Source organism: Heliconius melpomene, chromosome 11, assembly GCF_056956725.1.
Source record: "Heliconius melpomene rosina isolate 202511_hmr_F chromosome 11, ASM5695672v1, whole genome shotgun sequence".
NCBI classification, from domain to species: domain Eukaryota; kingdom Metazoa; phylum Arthropoda; class Insecta; order Lepidoptera; family Nymphalidae; genus Heliconius; species Heliconius melpomene.
The window spans coordinates 12,346,510-12,363,639 of NC_140399.1; positions in this window are offsets into that span (position 1 = coordinate 12,346,510).

Sequence of the window (17,130 nt, forward strand, 5' to 3'; positions counted from 1 at the left end):
AGCATTCTCAGAGATTAGCTTTAGTGTTGGATTCTTTGAATGCCGTAATGCAAGCTCATCCTGATGATCATGTCATATTATTGGGCGACTTCAATATGCCCAGTATACAATGGGATTCACGAGGAGGGCCAACTTGTGCAAAAGAAGGCACCAATGAAACATTTAATACTGCTGTTACTTTCCTGAATGCATTACAGTTTCATGGACTCCTGCAACTCAATAAATATTCCAATTTCAGTGGAAATATTTTAGATTTAGTTATAGCTAATACTAACTTAAATATATCAATTTCAACCGATCCTTTACTAAGTGAAGATAAATATCACCCGGCATTAGAAATTGACAGTATTGAGATTTTTACAGCCGAGGTTCGTCTTGGAAAGTTTATAAAATATTTATTTCAGAAAGCAGACTATGATCGTATAAAGAAGGAACTTTCTTTAATTAATTGGAATATTATTTTTCAAAATAAATCAGTAGATGAATCTTTAAATTGTTTTTACGAAATTTTATATAAATTAATTAATGATTTCGTGCCTAAGCATGCCGTGGGAGGTAGACACAATTATCCTGTTTGGTACTCTAGGGCTTTAATAAATGTTATTAGGGAAAAATATAAAATACACCATAAATGGAAAGTATATGGTAATTTATTGGACTATGATGAATTTAAACTTTTGAGGGATAGGCAAAAGCAGATGCAAAAAACATGCTTTAAGCGTTACATACTTTACATTCAGGATCATATATTGAAATCACCGGAAGTTTTGCACACGTATGTTAGGTCGAAACGTAAGAAAGCATCGAATTATCCCAGCATCTTGTATTACGACAACGAAATCTATGACGACGAACTAAAAATCTGTCAAGGTTTCAATAAATATTTTAAAAGTGTCTTTATTGATTCCACGCTAAATTATACCGAACAAAGTTATAATGTTTCCTCCTTTTCAGACGAAAATTTATATATGATTAGGCTTACAGAGACAGAAATTCTGAAGGTATTTGAATCGCTTAATATACGAAAAGGTCCTGGTAGTGATAATATACCTTCAGTATTTTTCAAAAACTGTGCTAAAGAGGTTGCTTTTCCTTTAATGCTTTTATATAATAAATCACTGAGTGAAGGTATTTTCCCATCTAAATGGAAAGAAGCACACATCATACCTATACATAAAAAAGGATCCGAAACTCTAATTATAAACTATCGTCCTATATCTATTTTGAATATATTGGGTAAAGTGCTAGAAAAACTAATATATACTAAATTGTATTCTGTTCTCAGCAGAGCCATACCTAATAATCAACATGGATTTATGAAAAGGCGATCAACTAATTCTAATCTGATTGGGTTTACAAGTGACATTTTGAAATACATGGACGAGGGATATCAAGTTGACGTAATTTATACAGATTTCGAGAAAGCGTTTGACCGCGTGGACCATGTTATCCTTATGAAAAAACTATATGCCTTAGGTATACGAGGAGATTTATTTCGTTGGATGAAGTCTTATATATCTAATAGAAAGCAAGCTGTTAGATTGGGGGGGTCTCGATCTGATTACGTCTGTATCACTTCTGGAGTACCCCAAGGCTCACATCTAGGACCACTGCTATATAATATATATCTTTTTGATATAAGAGATTGCTTTAAACATTCTAAGTTTTCAATGTTTGCAGACGATAAGAAGGTGTACATGAAAGTGAACAGCATTACAGACTGCTTATTGATCCAAAGCGACTTAGATAGGTTAAGTCAATATTATAGAAACAATAGGATTACTGTCAATGTCGAAAAATGCAGTCAAATTACTTTTACACGAAAAAACACTTTAATCGATCATGCCTATATTATTAATAACTCTCCGATTAACAAAACTCATTTGGTTCGTGATTTAGGTATTTTATTGGATAGCAAATTGCAAATGAATGAACATATTAATTACATTACGAATAAAGCTTACAAATATTTAGGTTTTGTTATTCGTTCATGTAAACCCTTCAAAAACATTAATTGTATAAAGAGTGTTTATTTTGCGCTTGTAAGAAGCATATTAGAGTATGGTAGTTGTATCTGGAATCCTCAGTTTGCTAAATATATAAATGCTATTGAAGCTATACAAGTAAAGTTTATTAAACACCTGAACTTTAAAATATATAGGAATTTTGGGACCTATGAGGAAAGCTGTAAACACTTTCATATTGCTTCGCTAAGTGATCGTCGTGAATTATTGGACTTGATGATAATTTATAATCTTCTGTCAGGCAGCATTGATTCACCCGAATTGCTTTCATGTCTAAATATCAACGTACCTATAAAAAGAACTAGAATAGCCCAGTCTAATCTATTTTATGTACCTACATCACATACTAAATACGCGGATAACTCTTTTTTCTCTCGTGTACCATTATTATACAATAAAAAGTATGCTCATATTGATCTCTTCCATTTATCTGCAGATTCTTTTAGAAACCAAATTAAACGGTTTCAATCTACATAATTGCTTATTGTTATACACACACACACATATACATACACACACATACATACACACATAGATACACACACAACACACACACACTAATGGGGCATTTTATCTTATTATTATTATTTTTTTTTATTATTTTTGGTATATATTATTACTTTTTGTTTGGTTTTATTTGGTTATTTCTTTTTTTATTTAAATATTTAAATATGTATCTTTTTTTTTTTCTAATAATATGTTTAAATTTGTGTAGCTCTGTACTGTACTTAGATAATATTTATAAGTAGAAAACTATAATTGGCTTTATTTTTTTGTATAAGTTTTTTTTTTTTTATAAGTAGTTATTAATATGCTGTTGTTTTCTGTAAAATAAAATAAAAAAAAATAAAAAAAATAAATAATACCAAGGTTCTTAATAGATGGACTCAGACTCAAATCGACGCCGCCAAACTGTATAGCAGGGAGGCTATTCTGGTCAAGTTTTTTTAGTTGCTTAGAGCCACCAATAATACTGACTTGTGACTTGGCAGGATTGACAGTTAAGCCAAAAGATTTGCTCCACCTACTAACATTCCGCAAATCTTCGTTAAGCTTATGAATAGCCTCACTAACATCATCAAACGGGGCGGCTAAGTAAATTTGAAGGTCGTCAGCATATAGATGAAAGGAAGAGCGAGAGATTTTGGGAAACTGAATTAATAAAAATGGAGAAAAGGAGAGGATAGAGGACACCACCTTGGGGAACACCGGCAGAAAGAGAGCAAAGGGAAGATGACTTGTCATTGGCTTGAACGTACTGTTGCCGATCACATAAATAGCTTCTGAACCACTCAGTGGCTTCAGGAGAGATATTTATTGAACGCAGAACAGCAACCAAGAGATCAGTATCAACAGAATTAAAGGCGTTGCTAAAGTCCAGCAAAGCAATGACTGTAAGATTTTGTTTGTCCATGCTAAGTCTGATATCGTCACAAACTTTAATCAAAGTAGTGACTGTGCTATGCCCGTTACGGAATCCAGACTGGAACTCGGATAATATATGGTTGTCAAATAGATATTGATTTAGTTGCTGAAAAACAATACGTTCCAAGACCTTTGACAAGAAAGGAAGGATGGAGATAGGACGGTAGTGAGAGAAGGATTTTGGATCTTTGGTTTTGGGTATGGGGATAATGCGGGCAATGCGCCACAAACTGGGAAAAGTGTTATGGGAAATAGAAAAATTTAAAATATGGGTAATGACTGGAACTAAGACTTCCAAGGGCAAAATAATCATTTTGCGGTTGATGCCATCATAACCAGAAGCATCAGATTTGATGGCTAGGATACTGTTTCTTACCTGGGATGAGGTTATAGAAGCAAAGTTAAAAGGAACGATTGTGGGAGACGGCAAGGAGTTGATATAATTCAATGTATTTGCTTCAATTGTGTTGTCCATAGATGTTATCGAGGCAAAGTGTTTATTCAAGGCATCAACGTCTAGATTGCAATTCAAATCCTTACGTTGCCGGCCAATGCCTAGCGATTCCAGAAATTTCCACAACTTACGTGGGCTTAAGTTTTTCATTCATTCATTTTATTTATTATTTCTGAAATCTTTTTCTTCATTTCTTTTTTCTGAGCATTTTTTCATAGTTTCATGATATAAAATTATCTGGGTAATCAGAATAACGACGGGGTATACCAGCTAATCCTAAAAAATGTTGAGGAAAAAATGTTAAATTAACACCAATAAATATGGAAATAAATTGAATTTTTAATAAATAAGGATTTAATAATAATCCAGTAAATAGAGAATATCAATGAACAAAACCCCCTAAAATAGCAAATACAGCTCCTATCACATCACTGCACCTGCGTGGCGGTAGGGTGAGTACACACCACGCCCTCCGGTTCCTCACACTGTGACCTCTGCATGACAGAGAACACACACGACAGTGAGACACACACGAGACAAAAATTATTGTGCATTTTACACTAAAATATAATTTTTTTATAATGAATATAAATTCATCTTTAGAATATTTTATTCTTATTTTTTATTTTATTAATTAATAATTCCAATAAAATATTTTTCTTATTTATTTTATTTTTCAGAACTATAATTTCTATTTCATCAAATTCATGATTAGGATGCTGAATTGGCTTAGAAATTAATTTACTTAGATTTATCCCCTTAATCTCTTCCCCCAATAATCTATTAAATTCAGAAGCTTCCTTAAAATATTTTTTAACTCAATCTATTGCATCAATTAATTTTTTATTTTCTATCCTATTGAATTTATTTCTTATAAAAATATTTATTAATGATTTATTATCAATTATTATAAATTCTGCAATATTAATAAAAATAGGTTCTGTTCCTTTTCATTTTTGATTTCCTAATATTATAGAAGGATTATCATGATTTAATAGATTTATTTTAATAACATGACAAAAAATTTCACCAATAATTTTATTATCTTATAATATAAATTTTATTTTTTTAATTTTTATTATAATTTTTAATGTAATAATTGGAGCTGTAGGAAGATTTAATCAAACTTCTTTACGTAAATTAATAGCTTTTTCTTCAATTAATAACATTGGTTGATTAATTTCAGCTTTATTAATTAGAGAAAATTTATGATTAATATATTTTCTATTCAATTCAGTTAAATTCAGTTGAAACTGGTGTCGATCGTTCGGGCTTCGAGGGGCCTTCAAGGTGGTATACAACCCGCGGGAATGCGCGGGAAGGTGCCGGCGGTTAGTGGCGAAAACCGATTTTTTCAGTTTTCCCCGCTCGGATTCAGTTGAAACTGGTGTCGATCGTTCGGGCTCCGAGGGGCCTTCAAGGTGGTATACAACCCGAAGTTGGAAGGTGAAGGTGCGGGCGGTAAGTGGCGAAAACCGATTTTTTCAGTTTTCCCCGCTCGGATTCAGTTGAAACTGGTGTCGATCGTTCGGGCTCCGAGGGGCCTTCAAGGTGGTATACAACCCGCGGGAATGCGCGGGAAGGTGCGGGCGGTAAGTGGCGAAAACCGATTTTTTCAGTTTTCCCCGCTCGGATTCAGTTGAAACTGGTGTCGATCGTTCGGGCTCCGAGGGGCCTTCAAGGTGGTATACAACCCGCGGGAATGCGCGGGAAGGTGCTGGCGGTAAGTGGCGTGACAAGCCGTGGTCAAGGCTATGGCCGGCAGCGAGACGTCGTGGGATGCGGTCTCATCCTTCTGCAAGGCAGTGGTGCTCGAGAAGGAGTCGGCGGAACAAGCGTTTTTCCCCCACACTCGTGGGAACAACATGGAATTTCTAAAAACAAAAAACCAAAACGATGAGGTGGAGTGTGTTGAGCCCGAGAAGGGCGGCGATGTGATGTTGCCTGAGAAGGGAGGAGTAGATGTGCTTAAGGCGGAGGAAGTTGTTGGTGTTGTTGCGGCGTCTCGAAGAGTGTCTGTTTCGAGTGTCGCTGCGCAGGGGTCAGTTGGTGATGGCCAGAACGTAGGAGTGTGGAAGGAGCCGAGAGTGGTTCTGACCAGATTGGACGTTGATGACGGAATGTCGACTGTCGGTAGTGTCAGGTCGAGACGAGGGTCCGGATCATCATATGGACGGTTGTGGGGAGTGTTGGAGTCAAAGGACTCAGATACTGAAAGTTTTGTGTCGATGGTGTCAGAGAAGTCAAGGACACGGGCACAATACCTGAAGGACAGGCGGAAGAGGCCTCGGAAGCCGATCGATCAGTCGGGGTCTTCTGGTGAAGGAGAGCCAGATAGACCGGCGCCAAAAGTGGTTGCCATGAGGAGACGGAAAGGTCTCGGTGAGGCAGAAAGGAAGGAGTTGCCGCTGAGGTCAGAACAGGAGGTGTCTGACAGCGCTGCGGCCGTACTGGCCAGGGCTAGCTCCAGGCTCTCGGACATGTCTCTACCATCCGAGAAAGAGCAGGACGAAGCCATACTTGCGTCTGACCTACAAAATCAGGTGGTGGACAGCCTAGCGGTGATAAGAAAGGTTGCCAGTAGATCGGGAAACCTTAAAGGAACTTTCACCAAGGCCTTTTGACGGATACCGGCCCGAGTGGGGACTCGAGCGGGTTATGTGGGACTCGTGGACCGGCTGAAGGCCAATCCCAATACCCACTAAAACCTCACGGTGCTCCTCCTCCACCGCCACTGGCCGCGAGACACGGGGACGTGAGTCTTCCGCGAAACGCGGCGGCGGGAGCCTGCAAGGCACGTCGCGGAGTCAAGGGTGTGTGGGCACCCTCGACGGCCTGCTCGGAGTAGCGCGCGGGAGCAACCTGTGCGCGCCTACTCGGGCCAGGTTGGTAGGCGGTCAGCTTCCCCAAGCTGACCGCCCTCTAGCACATTAGGGCGGAAGGCGGCGATCGTGTGCCGCCCTCCGGCGACCCGGTCTCTTACGGCGGATGGCGACTTCGGCAAAAGCCTCCCTCGCCCGTTCCGCCGACTCCTTCTCGAGCACCACTGCCTCGCAGAAGGATGAGACCGCATCCCACGACGTCTCGCTGCCGGCCATAGCCTTGACCACGGCCGGCAGGGAAAGGTCGTCCCCTATGACGTCGCGCAAAGCGCGACGTTCAGACGCCCAGGCTGAGCACACCTCCAACGTGTGCTGGGCCGTCTCATCGAGGCAGTCGTCGCAGCGGTGGCAGCGAGCGTCGGGCTCCCTCCCGGCGATCCGACACAAGTAACCCCCGAAGCAGCCATGCCCCGTGAGCACCTGTGTCATGCGGAAGGTTAGGACGCCGTGACGCCGCGCTAACCACTGGCGGAACACTGGACGAACAGCCTCGATCGTCCTCAGGCCGGCAGTTGGTGTTGCCAGCCGAGTTTCCCACAACTCCATTGCGGCTACCCGCACCTCCTCAGTGCGTGCCTGGCTTGCCGGTTCCCCGGACACTAGGCCTATTATTTCTTCATTTGGTTTATATATTTCATTATTTTCCATAATTTTAATTATTATTATTATTTGAGAATCAATAATTAATCAACGAATAATCCTATTTTCATTAAATATACCATCCTCTATTGAATGATATCAAAATTTACCTCCTTCTGAACATTCTTATAATGAACTTCCTATTTTAAGAAATTTCTAATATGGCAGATTATATGTAATGGATTTAAACCCCATTTATAAAGGAATATCCTTTTTTTAGAAATGGCAACCTGATCTAATTTAAATTACCAAAATAGAGCTTCTCCATTAATAGAACAAATTTTTTTTTTTCATGACCATACATTAATTATTTTAATTATAATTACAATTTTAGTAGCATATTTAATAATAAATTTATTTTTCAATAATTATATTAATCGATTTTTATTAGAGGGTCAAATAATTGAATTAATTTGAACTATTTTACCAGCTATTACTTTAATTTTTATTGCACTTCCATCATTACGATTGTTATATATTTTTAACCGACTTCTGTAAGAAAAGGAGGTTATCAATTCGACTGTATTTTTTTTTTTTTTTATTTTTTTTTTTATTATTTTTTTTTATGTTTGTTACCTCATAACTTTTGACTGGGTGAACCGATTTTGATATTTTTTTTTTATTTGAAAGGTGAAGCTTCCCGAATGGTCCCATTTTTTTTTGGTCCATGTCTGACAATGGTATCCATGAGAAAATCACATAAGTCTTAAATTTGCATTAGGTATGTGCGCGACAAATAGACGCATAACTTAATGTCGCGCAAACTGATTTTGATGATTCTTATTTTATTTGAAAGGATACACTTCAAGAATAATTTGGTGAAAGTTTGGCTAGATTCCGATTATGGAATCCGGTGAAATTTGAGAAAGTTTGTTTTTTTTGGTAAAAAATTGATTATACTGTAATAGTTACAAGCAAAAACTTTTTAACTCGATGTCAGAAGTGAGATTCCTGATCGTTACATTTCTTTTCAATCAACCTCAAAAAAGAGAATGTTCTCATTTTCAACCAACTTCAAAAAAGGGAGATTTCCAATTCGCCCGAATACTTTTTATGTATGTTCTTGTCAATATACCAAAATGTTACTTTGCGCAAAAATAAACCCTAATTAAATGAAGTTTTACATGGGACAACCACAACCACTCGTTGACAACCACTACCACCACCATCACCACTCGTTCAAGAAGCATCATTTTAAGATCTACCCATCACTTAAAATCGTAAAATAAATTATTTTTTAACAAAATCAAAAACCGACTTCTAACAACGAACTAAAAAGTGAAAAATAATTTTACAAAGATTTTATAATTTTGAAGTCGGTGCTCAGTAGAACAGGCTTAGTAATTAGATATTGTAGTAAAGGTGTTGTATTAGCATTAGCTTGACACCGTTCGTTGTTAGAAGTCGGTTTTTGTTTTTGTTAAAAATTAATTTATAGATGAACTTAATAATCCTTTAATTACATTAAAATCAATTGGACATCAATGATATTGAAGATATGAATATTCTGATTTTAATAACATTGAATTTGATTCATATATAATTCAATCTAATGAAAATTTAAATAATTTTCGACTTTTAGATGTTGATAATCGAATTATTTTACCTATAAATAATCAAATTCGTATTTTAGTTACAGCTACAGATGTAATTCACTCTTGAACAATTCCATCATTAGGAGTAAAAATTGACGCTAATCCAGGACGATTAAATCAAACTAGATTTTTTATTAATCGTCCTGGAATTTATTATGGTCAATGTTCTGAAATTTGTGGGGCAAATCATAGTTTTATACCTATTGTTATTGAAAGAATCCCTATAAGAAACTTTATTAATTGAATTAATAATTATTCATTAGATGACTGAAAGCAAGTACTGGTCTCTTAAACCATTTTATAGTAAATTAGCATTTACTTCTAATGATAAAGAATTAGTTAATAAATAACATAAATATGTCAAATTTAAATTATTACTTTTTGTAATATTCTTTTATTCCTCAAATAATACCTATCAATTGAATAATTTCATTATTATTTTTTATTTCTATTTTTATTAGTTTTATAATTATAAATTATTTTATTTCCTATATCTTATAAAACAAAGTCGCTTTTTGTGTCTGTCTGAAATTTCTAACTCTTCTTCTTCTAAACCACCCAACGGATTTTTATGCGGTCTTCACCATTAGGTCGAGTATTTCTCAGGGAAGGTTTATATATAGTTTATTATTTGTATATTCTTATATAAATTAACATAAATACGATAAATATGTATAAAGTCCTACCCGTTGAGACACTTTCGCGCATGCGCTGCTTTAATGTTAAGTACTACATGAAAATAATGTACTAGAGTATTGTTCCTCTTAATAAGATCTACAAAAAAGTTCGCGATAGCATATTTTTATCTTTTAAGGATAACGTGTAGTGATCATATTTCTGTCTAAAAATAGTAATTTCAATATATTTTTTATTGTGAGGGATATTTTTCCATAATGGTATTAATCCTTATCCTTTAAAATACTTTATTAAATTTCTACGTTAAACGAAGATAAAATTTGCTTTTTAAACTATTTCGAAATTGCGAATAGTTTTAGAGAAAAACGCATTTAATTATTGACACATCACGCCGTTCACATATCAACTGTATCGAGTCAAGTTTCACTTATCCCTTACTCTCAGCATATAAATAAGTATATTAGTTACGTTGGCCATTTAATGTAGATCAAAACTGTTTTTTCTGTTTTTCATTTTAATAAATACTTTAGAAGTTGTTACAATATCAAAAAATCCTATGCTGCGAAACGCGCCTCGCGACGTTATGCTTATACAAGCGAGTCCGCCGCGCCCGCCTGCCTTACACGCATCGGTGGTTCAGTGGTAAAATGCTCGCCTGCCACGCGGGCAGCCCGGGTTCAATTCCCGGCCGATGCATTCTATTTAATTTTCGTCACAGGCAGCCACGTAGTGCTTGCTTTTCATCAGGGACAGAATACCCTCTTCAGCATTAACCACAAGCTCGAAAAAAAAAACCCGCCTGCCTTTATAGCAACGAAGATTTAGATGCGTTTGCACGTATTGGATAATTCGAGTTGAATGTATTATTTAATGTCATTTAACTATCTAAAAATAGTAATTTAAATATATTTTAATAAGTACTTGAAAAGATTAGTAGCACAGATTTAAAATTACGGTACCTACTAAAAAAATCCTTGCCGAGTAAAACAATTGGAAAATCCTTATTGAAACTACGAAAATGCGGGCTGCATTAGAGTTTAATTAATTTTCACATTATCTTAAATGCTTTGCAAACATACATTATATGAATAATCCAGTAGTAAAAGCGGGCGAAGCCGCAAGGGGGTCGCTAGTATAATTATAAAAATAATTTTAATTTTAAAAAAATTAATAAAAATAATTTTAAAAAAATTTTTTGAAAATGATAAATAATCTTTTTTCAATTTTTGATCCTTCAACAAATTTATTTAATTTCCCATTTAATTGAATTAGAACATTTATTGGATTATTATTTATTCCTTTATCTTTCTGATTTTTTCCTAATCGTCATTATTTATTATGAAATTTTATTTCTAATAAACTTCATAATGAATTTAAAACTTTATTAGAACCAAATAGAATTAATGGATCAACTTTTATTTTTATTTCATTATTCTTTTTTATTTTATTTAATATTTTTTTAGGTTTATTCCCATATATTTTTACTAGAACAAGTCATCTTAATATATCCCTTTCATTATCTTTAACATTATGATTAAGATTTATAATTTATGGATGATTTAAAACGCGCGGAGCGCGTAGACAAGTGTTTTTACAAACAAAACTGGCGAGCAGCACCGTGTGTTATTTTACACGAACGATTTGAAGTCACTTTTTACCTATTCGTAACTCAAAAACTATTCCACCTAAAGCTGTCATATTTGGCTCAAATATTTAGACCCCCTACCTGCATACGTGCATAAAATTTCATAAACACAGCTCAAACAGTTATTTAGATAATGACGTCCAAAAATCGTAAATTTTTAGGGGGGTGACTGACCTATAGACCTTAATGTTAACCAAGTTCCAGATGATCTAGAATGGTGAAATTTAGCATCCGGTTAAGTAATTGGGTGTATGTCAAGGGAAAAATCCGAAACTAGTATTTTTTTAAATATTTTCTTATAATTTTTCAATAAATAGATTCAATTAGGAACATTTACTTATAGCACCTGTAATGAAAGCATAGCAATCAAAGTTAATGATAACTGATTTTTAGGCATAGCGCCTGCCAACAAAATAAGAGCAATGCATTATTTATATATATTTGCTTTTATTAATATATATAATTAATATATATATAATTTGCTTTTATTTATGTCACACGTTAGTAAATATTTTATTTGTTTTGTAGACTAACTTCACTATTACTTACGTAAGCCATCGAAAACAACACGATGCTTTCAAGTATATTTTAAGATAAGATATGTCTCCATTTGTAGCTGAAAATGACTCTAATTTATGTCCTGAGAAAGCCTGTCATCATGTGGACTTCAAGGGCTTCACGTAAAAATATAAAAATATAATAAATGGATTAACATCCTTCATTATTATTTATTACTAGCGGACGCGCGCAGCTTCGATTGCCTATTTAAGGGTGAATTCTAATAACCCATAAAACATGTGTTCAATGAAATATTTTTAAGTCTAAATTGCAAATTTTATAATAATCGGTGGCGTTTTAAAAATTTTTCTATATAAACTTTCAACCCCTTATTTGCACCCTTAGGGGGTGAATTCTAGAAAACCATACAACATATGTTTAATTATATACGTTTAAGAGTCTGAATTTCAAATTTTATGAATATTTATGAATATTTGTACCCCTAAAGGTTCTCTCTAGGGGGGGAATAATAAGAGGGGAGAATTCTAGAAAACGATGAAACACGTGTTCAATTAAATACCTTTAAAAATCTAAATTTCAAATTTTATAAAAATCGGTGCCGATTTAAATTTTTTTCCATAAAAACTTTGAACCGCTATTTCATCTCTTTAAGGTTAAAATTTTTCGAAATCCCTTCTTAGTGGATGTCCAGATTACGAAAGTAAACTTTTGTCCAAATTTAACGTTTCTACCATCAGCGGTTACGGCTGTGCGTGCGTCTTATCTCAGTCAGTGAGGACAAGTCCTTTTATATATATAGATAATTTAAACATTTTAGTACTTATTATACTAAGAGCATTTGCATAGTCGATTAACGTATTTGATATTAAATACCTGAAGAACTTTTATTAAATTAGTGAATCACTTTTACATTTTTAAATATAAATTATTATAAAAAAGATACATTTAAAAATATAAAAAAACCACTCTTCCGAGGGCGGGACAAGGGTCCAAGCCATCGGTGGCTAGGGCTCCAGAGAGAGGAACCTCCGCACAATACGTGCCGTCTCAAGTAATACTGCCTTCTGTATCCGGTTCTTGATCCAACAGCTAAGCGATAGCCTCTTAAGGTGTTGGTCGAGGCTTTTCGCTATTAAACCGTTAACCGAAACCACTATCGGCACAATGATAACAAATAACAAATTATTATAACAAATTATTATTACAATATTTAAGTACTAACTCCTATAAGGGTTCTGTTTTATTGCTTTCGAGGTACAGAATCCTAAAGCAGAAAAAAATACACTAAAAAATAAATATAAATAAAAGCTTTTAAAAAGTAATTATATTGATAGAAATATATATAAAATTTAATAATAATATACTATCTGTAAGGTCAGTCGTGGCACAGGGGCATAAAGTGTGACTGTAAAACCTGACTGGTTACTGGTTACTAGTTACTGAGTGTTTTAACACTAGGTTCTCTCTGTCTACTCTTCTGTGTGCGGGATACAGAGTGAAGCTGATTTGATTTTTATTTTGAAACATTGTCAGCCTACCAGCTATCTTAACAGAAGTAATTATAAAGTAATTATTAACAGTAAAAATTTAAGTAATTGTTAATAAAAAAATAAGAGAAAATTAAAAATTACTTAAACAAAATAATAAAAAAAGCCAAAATGTGGTGTCGTGGGACACCAGTTAGGAACGAAGTTCGACGAACGACGAGTCCTTCGGCTAATGTAGAATCGACACAAATTGCAAAAAAAGTCGTGCTCAATTTTATGTAGGTTTTCTTGATTTATCTCTTAAATTTTGCTGATTTGTTTTTATTTAAGTACAAGAAAGTATTTAGAAAATTCAGTATTTTAGGAAATATGTAATAAATTACTTAAAATAAAAAAACATCGTAATTCAAATTATCAACTAAAAAAAGAAAGAGGGAGAAAGAGAAAGGTATTATACATTACTCGTCTGTGTATGCGACTGTCGCGCCTGCGCACGTCTCATTTAACGGTTTTATTCCACGCATTTTTCTTACGGTTTTACTATCACATTTTTTTCAGTTCGTTCACGCAGCGAAATCCCTATCCCTTCCAAGCCTGCCGTAAGGAACTTCGTTCCAATAAATAAATCCGCTTTACGGTGTATCCCACACATAGCGGGGTAGACAGAGGGAACCTAGTGTTAAGACACTCAGTTCCCCTCTTTCCATCGAACTCTGGAGGCATTGCGTGTTGAGTTATTCCAACAAAATAATGAAATTAGAAAAAAATAATAATAAATATATCAGATTTCTAAACGCAGCATACATTCATTATTTTCTAATCTGACAACTGTCATTTAATCAACAAAATAAAAACTATAGTCGAGATTCATAGATAAATATAATAAATTTTCATATATAATTAAATATCGTCTTAAGAGTAATAAAACATAATATTATTGACCATAATAAAAAAGTAAATACCTAATTATATTAGATATATTTTATTGTACGAAGGCGCTCATATTTTAATGGTTTTTTTGGCCTGGGTTTCATGATTTTACTGGTTTTAGGAACACTTGTGGAAACGGCAGAGAACGAAGTCGACCTTGGGATCATATCAATTCAGATTTGTACCGTCAGCACTTAATAAACTTATTGTTTATATTTTTTCCAAGACATGTTAAACAATGAGTCGTTCAATAGAATTGCTTGTGGTTGAAACAAGAACCTTACACCGAATTGTTCCAATGCCTCCCGATGGGAGCTGTCTCTTCCATGCTATTGCATATTCTTCGTTTGAGCGTATTGATATACAACAAACTAATAAATTGCGCGAGACTATGGTAGAGTACGTATGTCGTAACTGGAATGATTTAAGTATCTACACTAGCGCTCGAAACGGGAATCTTTACTCTTCTACAGAAGACATGCTTTGCTTAACTACGTACGGAGCTACTTCCGAAATAAAGGCTGCAGTAGATTTGTACAGTACTAGCGGACGCGCGCAGCTTCGCTTGCTTATTGCTTAGGGGTGAATTCTAATAAACTTTGAAACACGTGTTCAATAAAATATTTTTAAGAGTCTCAATTTCAAATTTTATAAAAATCAGTGGCGATTTAAAGATTTTTCTATATAAACTTTCAACCCCTTATTTACACCCCTAGGGGATGAATTAAAATAAACCACGAAACTTATGTTCAATGAAATATTTTTAAGAGTCAAAATTTCAAATTTTATAAAAATCGGTGGCGATTTAAAGATTTTTCCATACAAACTTTCAACCCCTTATTTGCACCCTTAGGGGGTGAATTCTAGAAATCCATGAAACACATGTTCAATTAAATATTTTAAGAGTCTAAATATCAAATTTTATAAAAATCGGTGGCGATTTAAAGATTTTTCCATACAAACTTTCAACCCCTTATTTGCACCTTTAGGGGCTGAATTCTAGAAAACCATGAAACAGATGTTCAATTAAATATTTTTAAGAGTCTAAATATCAAATTTTATAAAAATCGTTGGGAGATAAGAATTTTTCCATATAAACTTTCAACCCCTTATTTGCTTAGGGGGAGAATTCTAGAAAACGATGAAACACGTGTTCAATTAAATACTTTTAAAAATCGAAATTTCAAATTTTATAAAAATCGGTGCCGATTAAATTTTTTTTCCATACAAACTTTGAGCCCCTATTTCACCCCTTTAGGGTTAAAATTTTTCAAAATCCCTTCTTAGTGGATGTCCAGATTACGAAAGTAAACTTTTGTCCAAATTTAACGTTTCTACGCACAGCGGTTACGGCTGTGCGTGCGTCTTACCTCAGTCAGTGAGGACACGTCCTTTTATATATATAGATAGATAGATTAAGATAGAAGTGTATTATCACAATGGTGTCCTACTTGGTTTATTCGGCGAACAGAAATGTCCTATGAGTTTTTTATTGAGCAACTATTGAGTTTCTTGCCGTAGTAGCTTCCTATAGGAAAAGTACTTGTAATGGCCTAATTGAATAAAGAATATTTTGATTTTGATTACATTATAAACCTTTCTACTTATGATTTCTGTACAAAAAGTAATGATATCCCGTCAAAAACATAAATGTAAAATGAAAGCCAAGTTCAGTAATAAAACATATGCTTTCAGCGATAAAAGAAGTGAGATGTAAATGTATGCCAAGTTCAATGGTCAGTCCTGAAATTTATTTTTAACATGAATTGATGAATTCATTTTCATATGAATTTACAATAGAATCTGAGTAGAATACAATTTGAATACATTCATTTATATCGATGTAAATTAATTTGAAAACTAGCCAAATCAGATATTAGACATAAATAAAGTCTCCAAGTTGTAAGAAGAATGGGCATTTACAGTTGTTATAAAATATTTTATATTGTTAAAAATAAATTTCAGGACTGACCATTGAACTTGGCATACATTTACATCTCACTTCTTTTATCGCTGAAAGCATATGTTTTATTACTGAACTTGGCTTTCATTTTACATTTATGTTTTTGACGGGATTAAATAATACACAACATATATTTATTCATATAATTCCTCAGGGAACACCAACTATTTTAATACCTTTTATAGTACTAATTGAAACTATTAGTAATATTATTCGACCTGGAACTTTAGCAGTTCGATTAACAGCTAATATAATTGCAGGCCATTTACTTTTAACTTTATTAAGTAATACAGGTATTAAAATACTTAATTATTTATTAATTATTTTAATTATTGTTCAAATTTTATTATTAATTCTTGAATCTGCCGTAGCAATTATTCAATCTTATGTAATTTCTATTTTAAGAACTCTTTATTCTAGAGAAGTAAATTAATGTCTAATCATAATCATCCCTATCACTTAGTTGACTAGACCTTGACCCTTAACAGGAGCTATTGGAGTAATAACCTTAGTAACTGGTTTAGTAAAATGATTTCATAATTTTAATATAAACTTATTATTTATTGGATATATTATCGTATTATTAACTATATTTTAATGATGACGAGATATTTGTCGAGAAAGAACATTCCAAGGAAAACATACTATTATAGTATCAAAAGGTTTACGGTGAGGAATAATTTTATTTATTATTTCTGAAATTTTTTTCTTCATTTCTTTTTTCTGAGCATTTTTACGCATTTCAGCGGTGAGGAATCATTTTAGAATAGAATAGAATAGAATATACTTTATTGCACACATAAAAGAAATATATAGAAAGAAATCTTTTTTTTCAAATAATTTGTTCTATTAATGGAGAAGCTCTATTTTGGTAATTTAAATTAGATCAGGTTGCCATTTCTAAAAAAAGGATAATAATAATAATAATAAG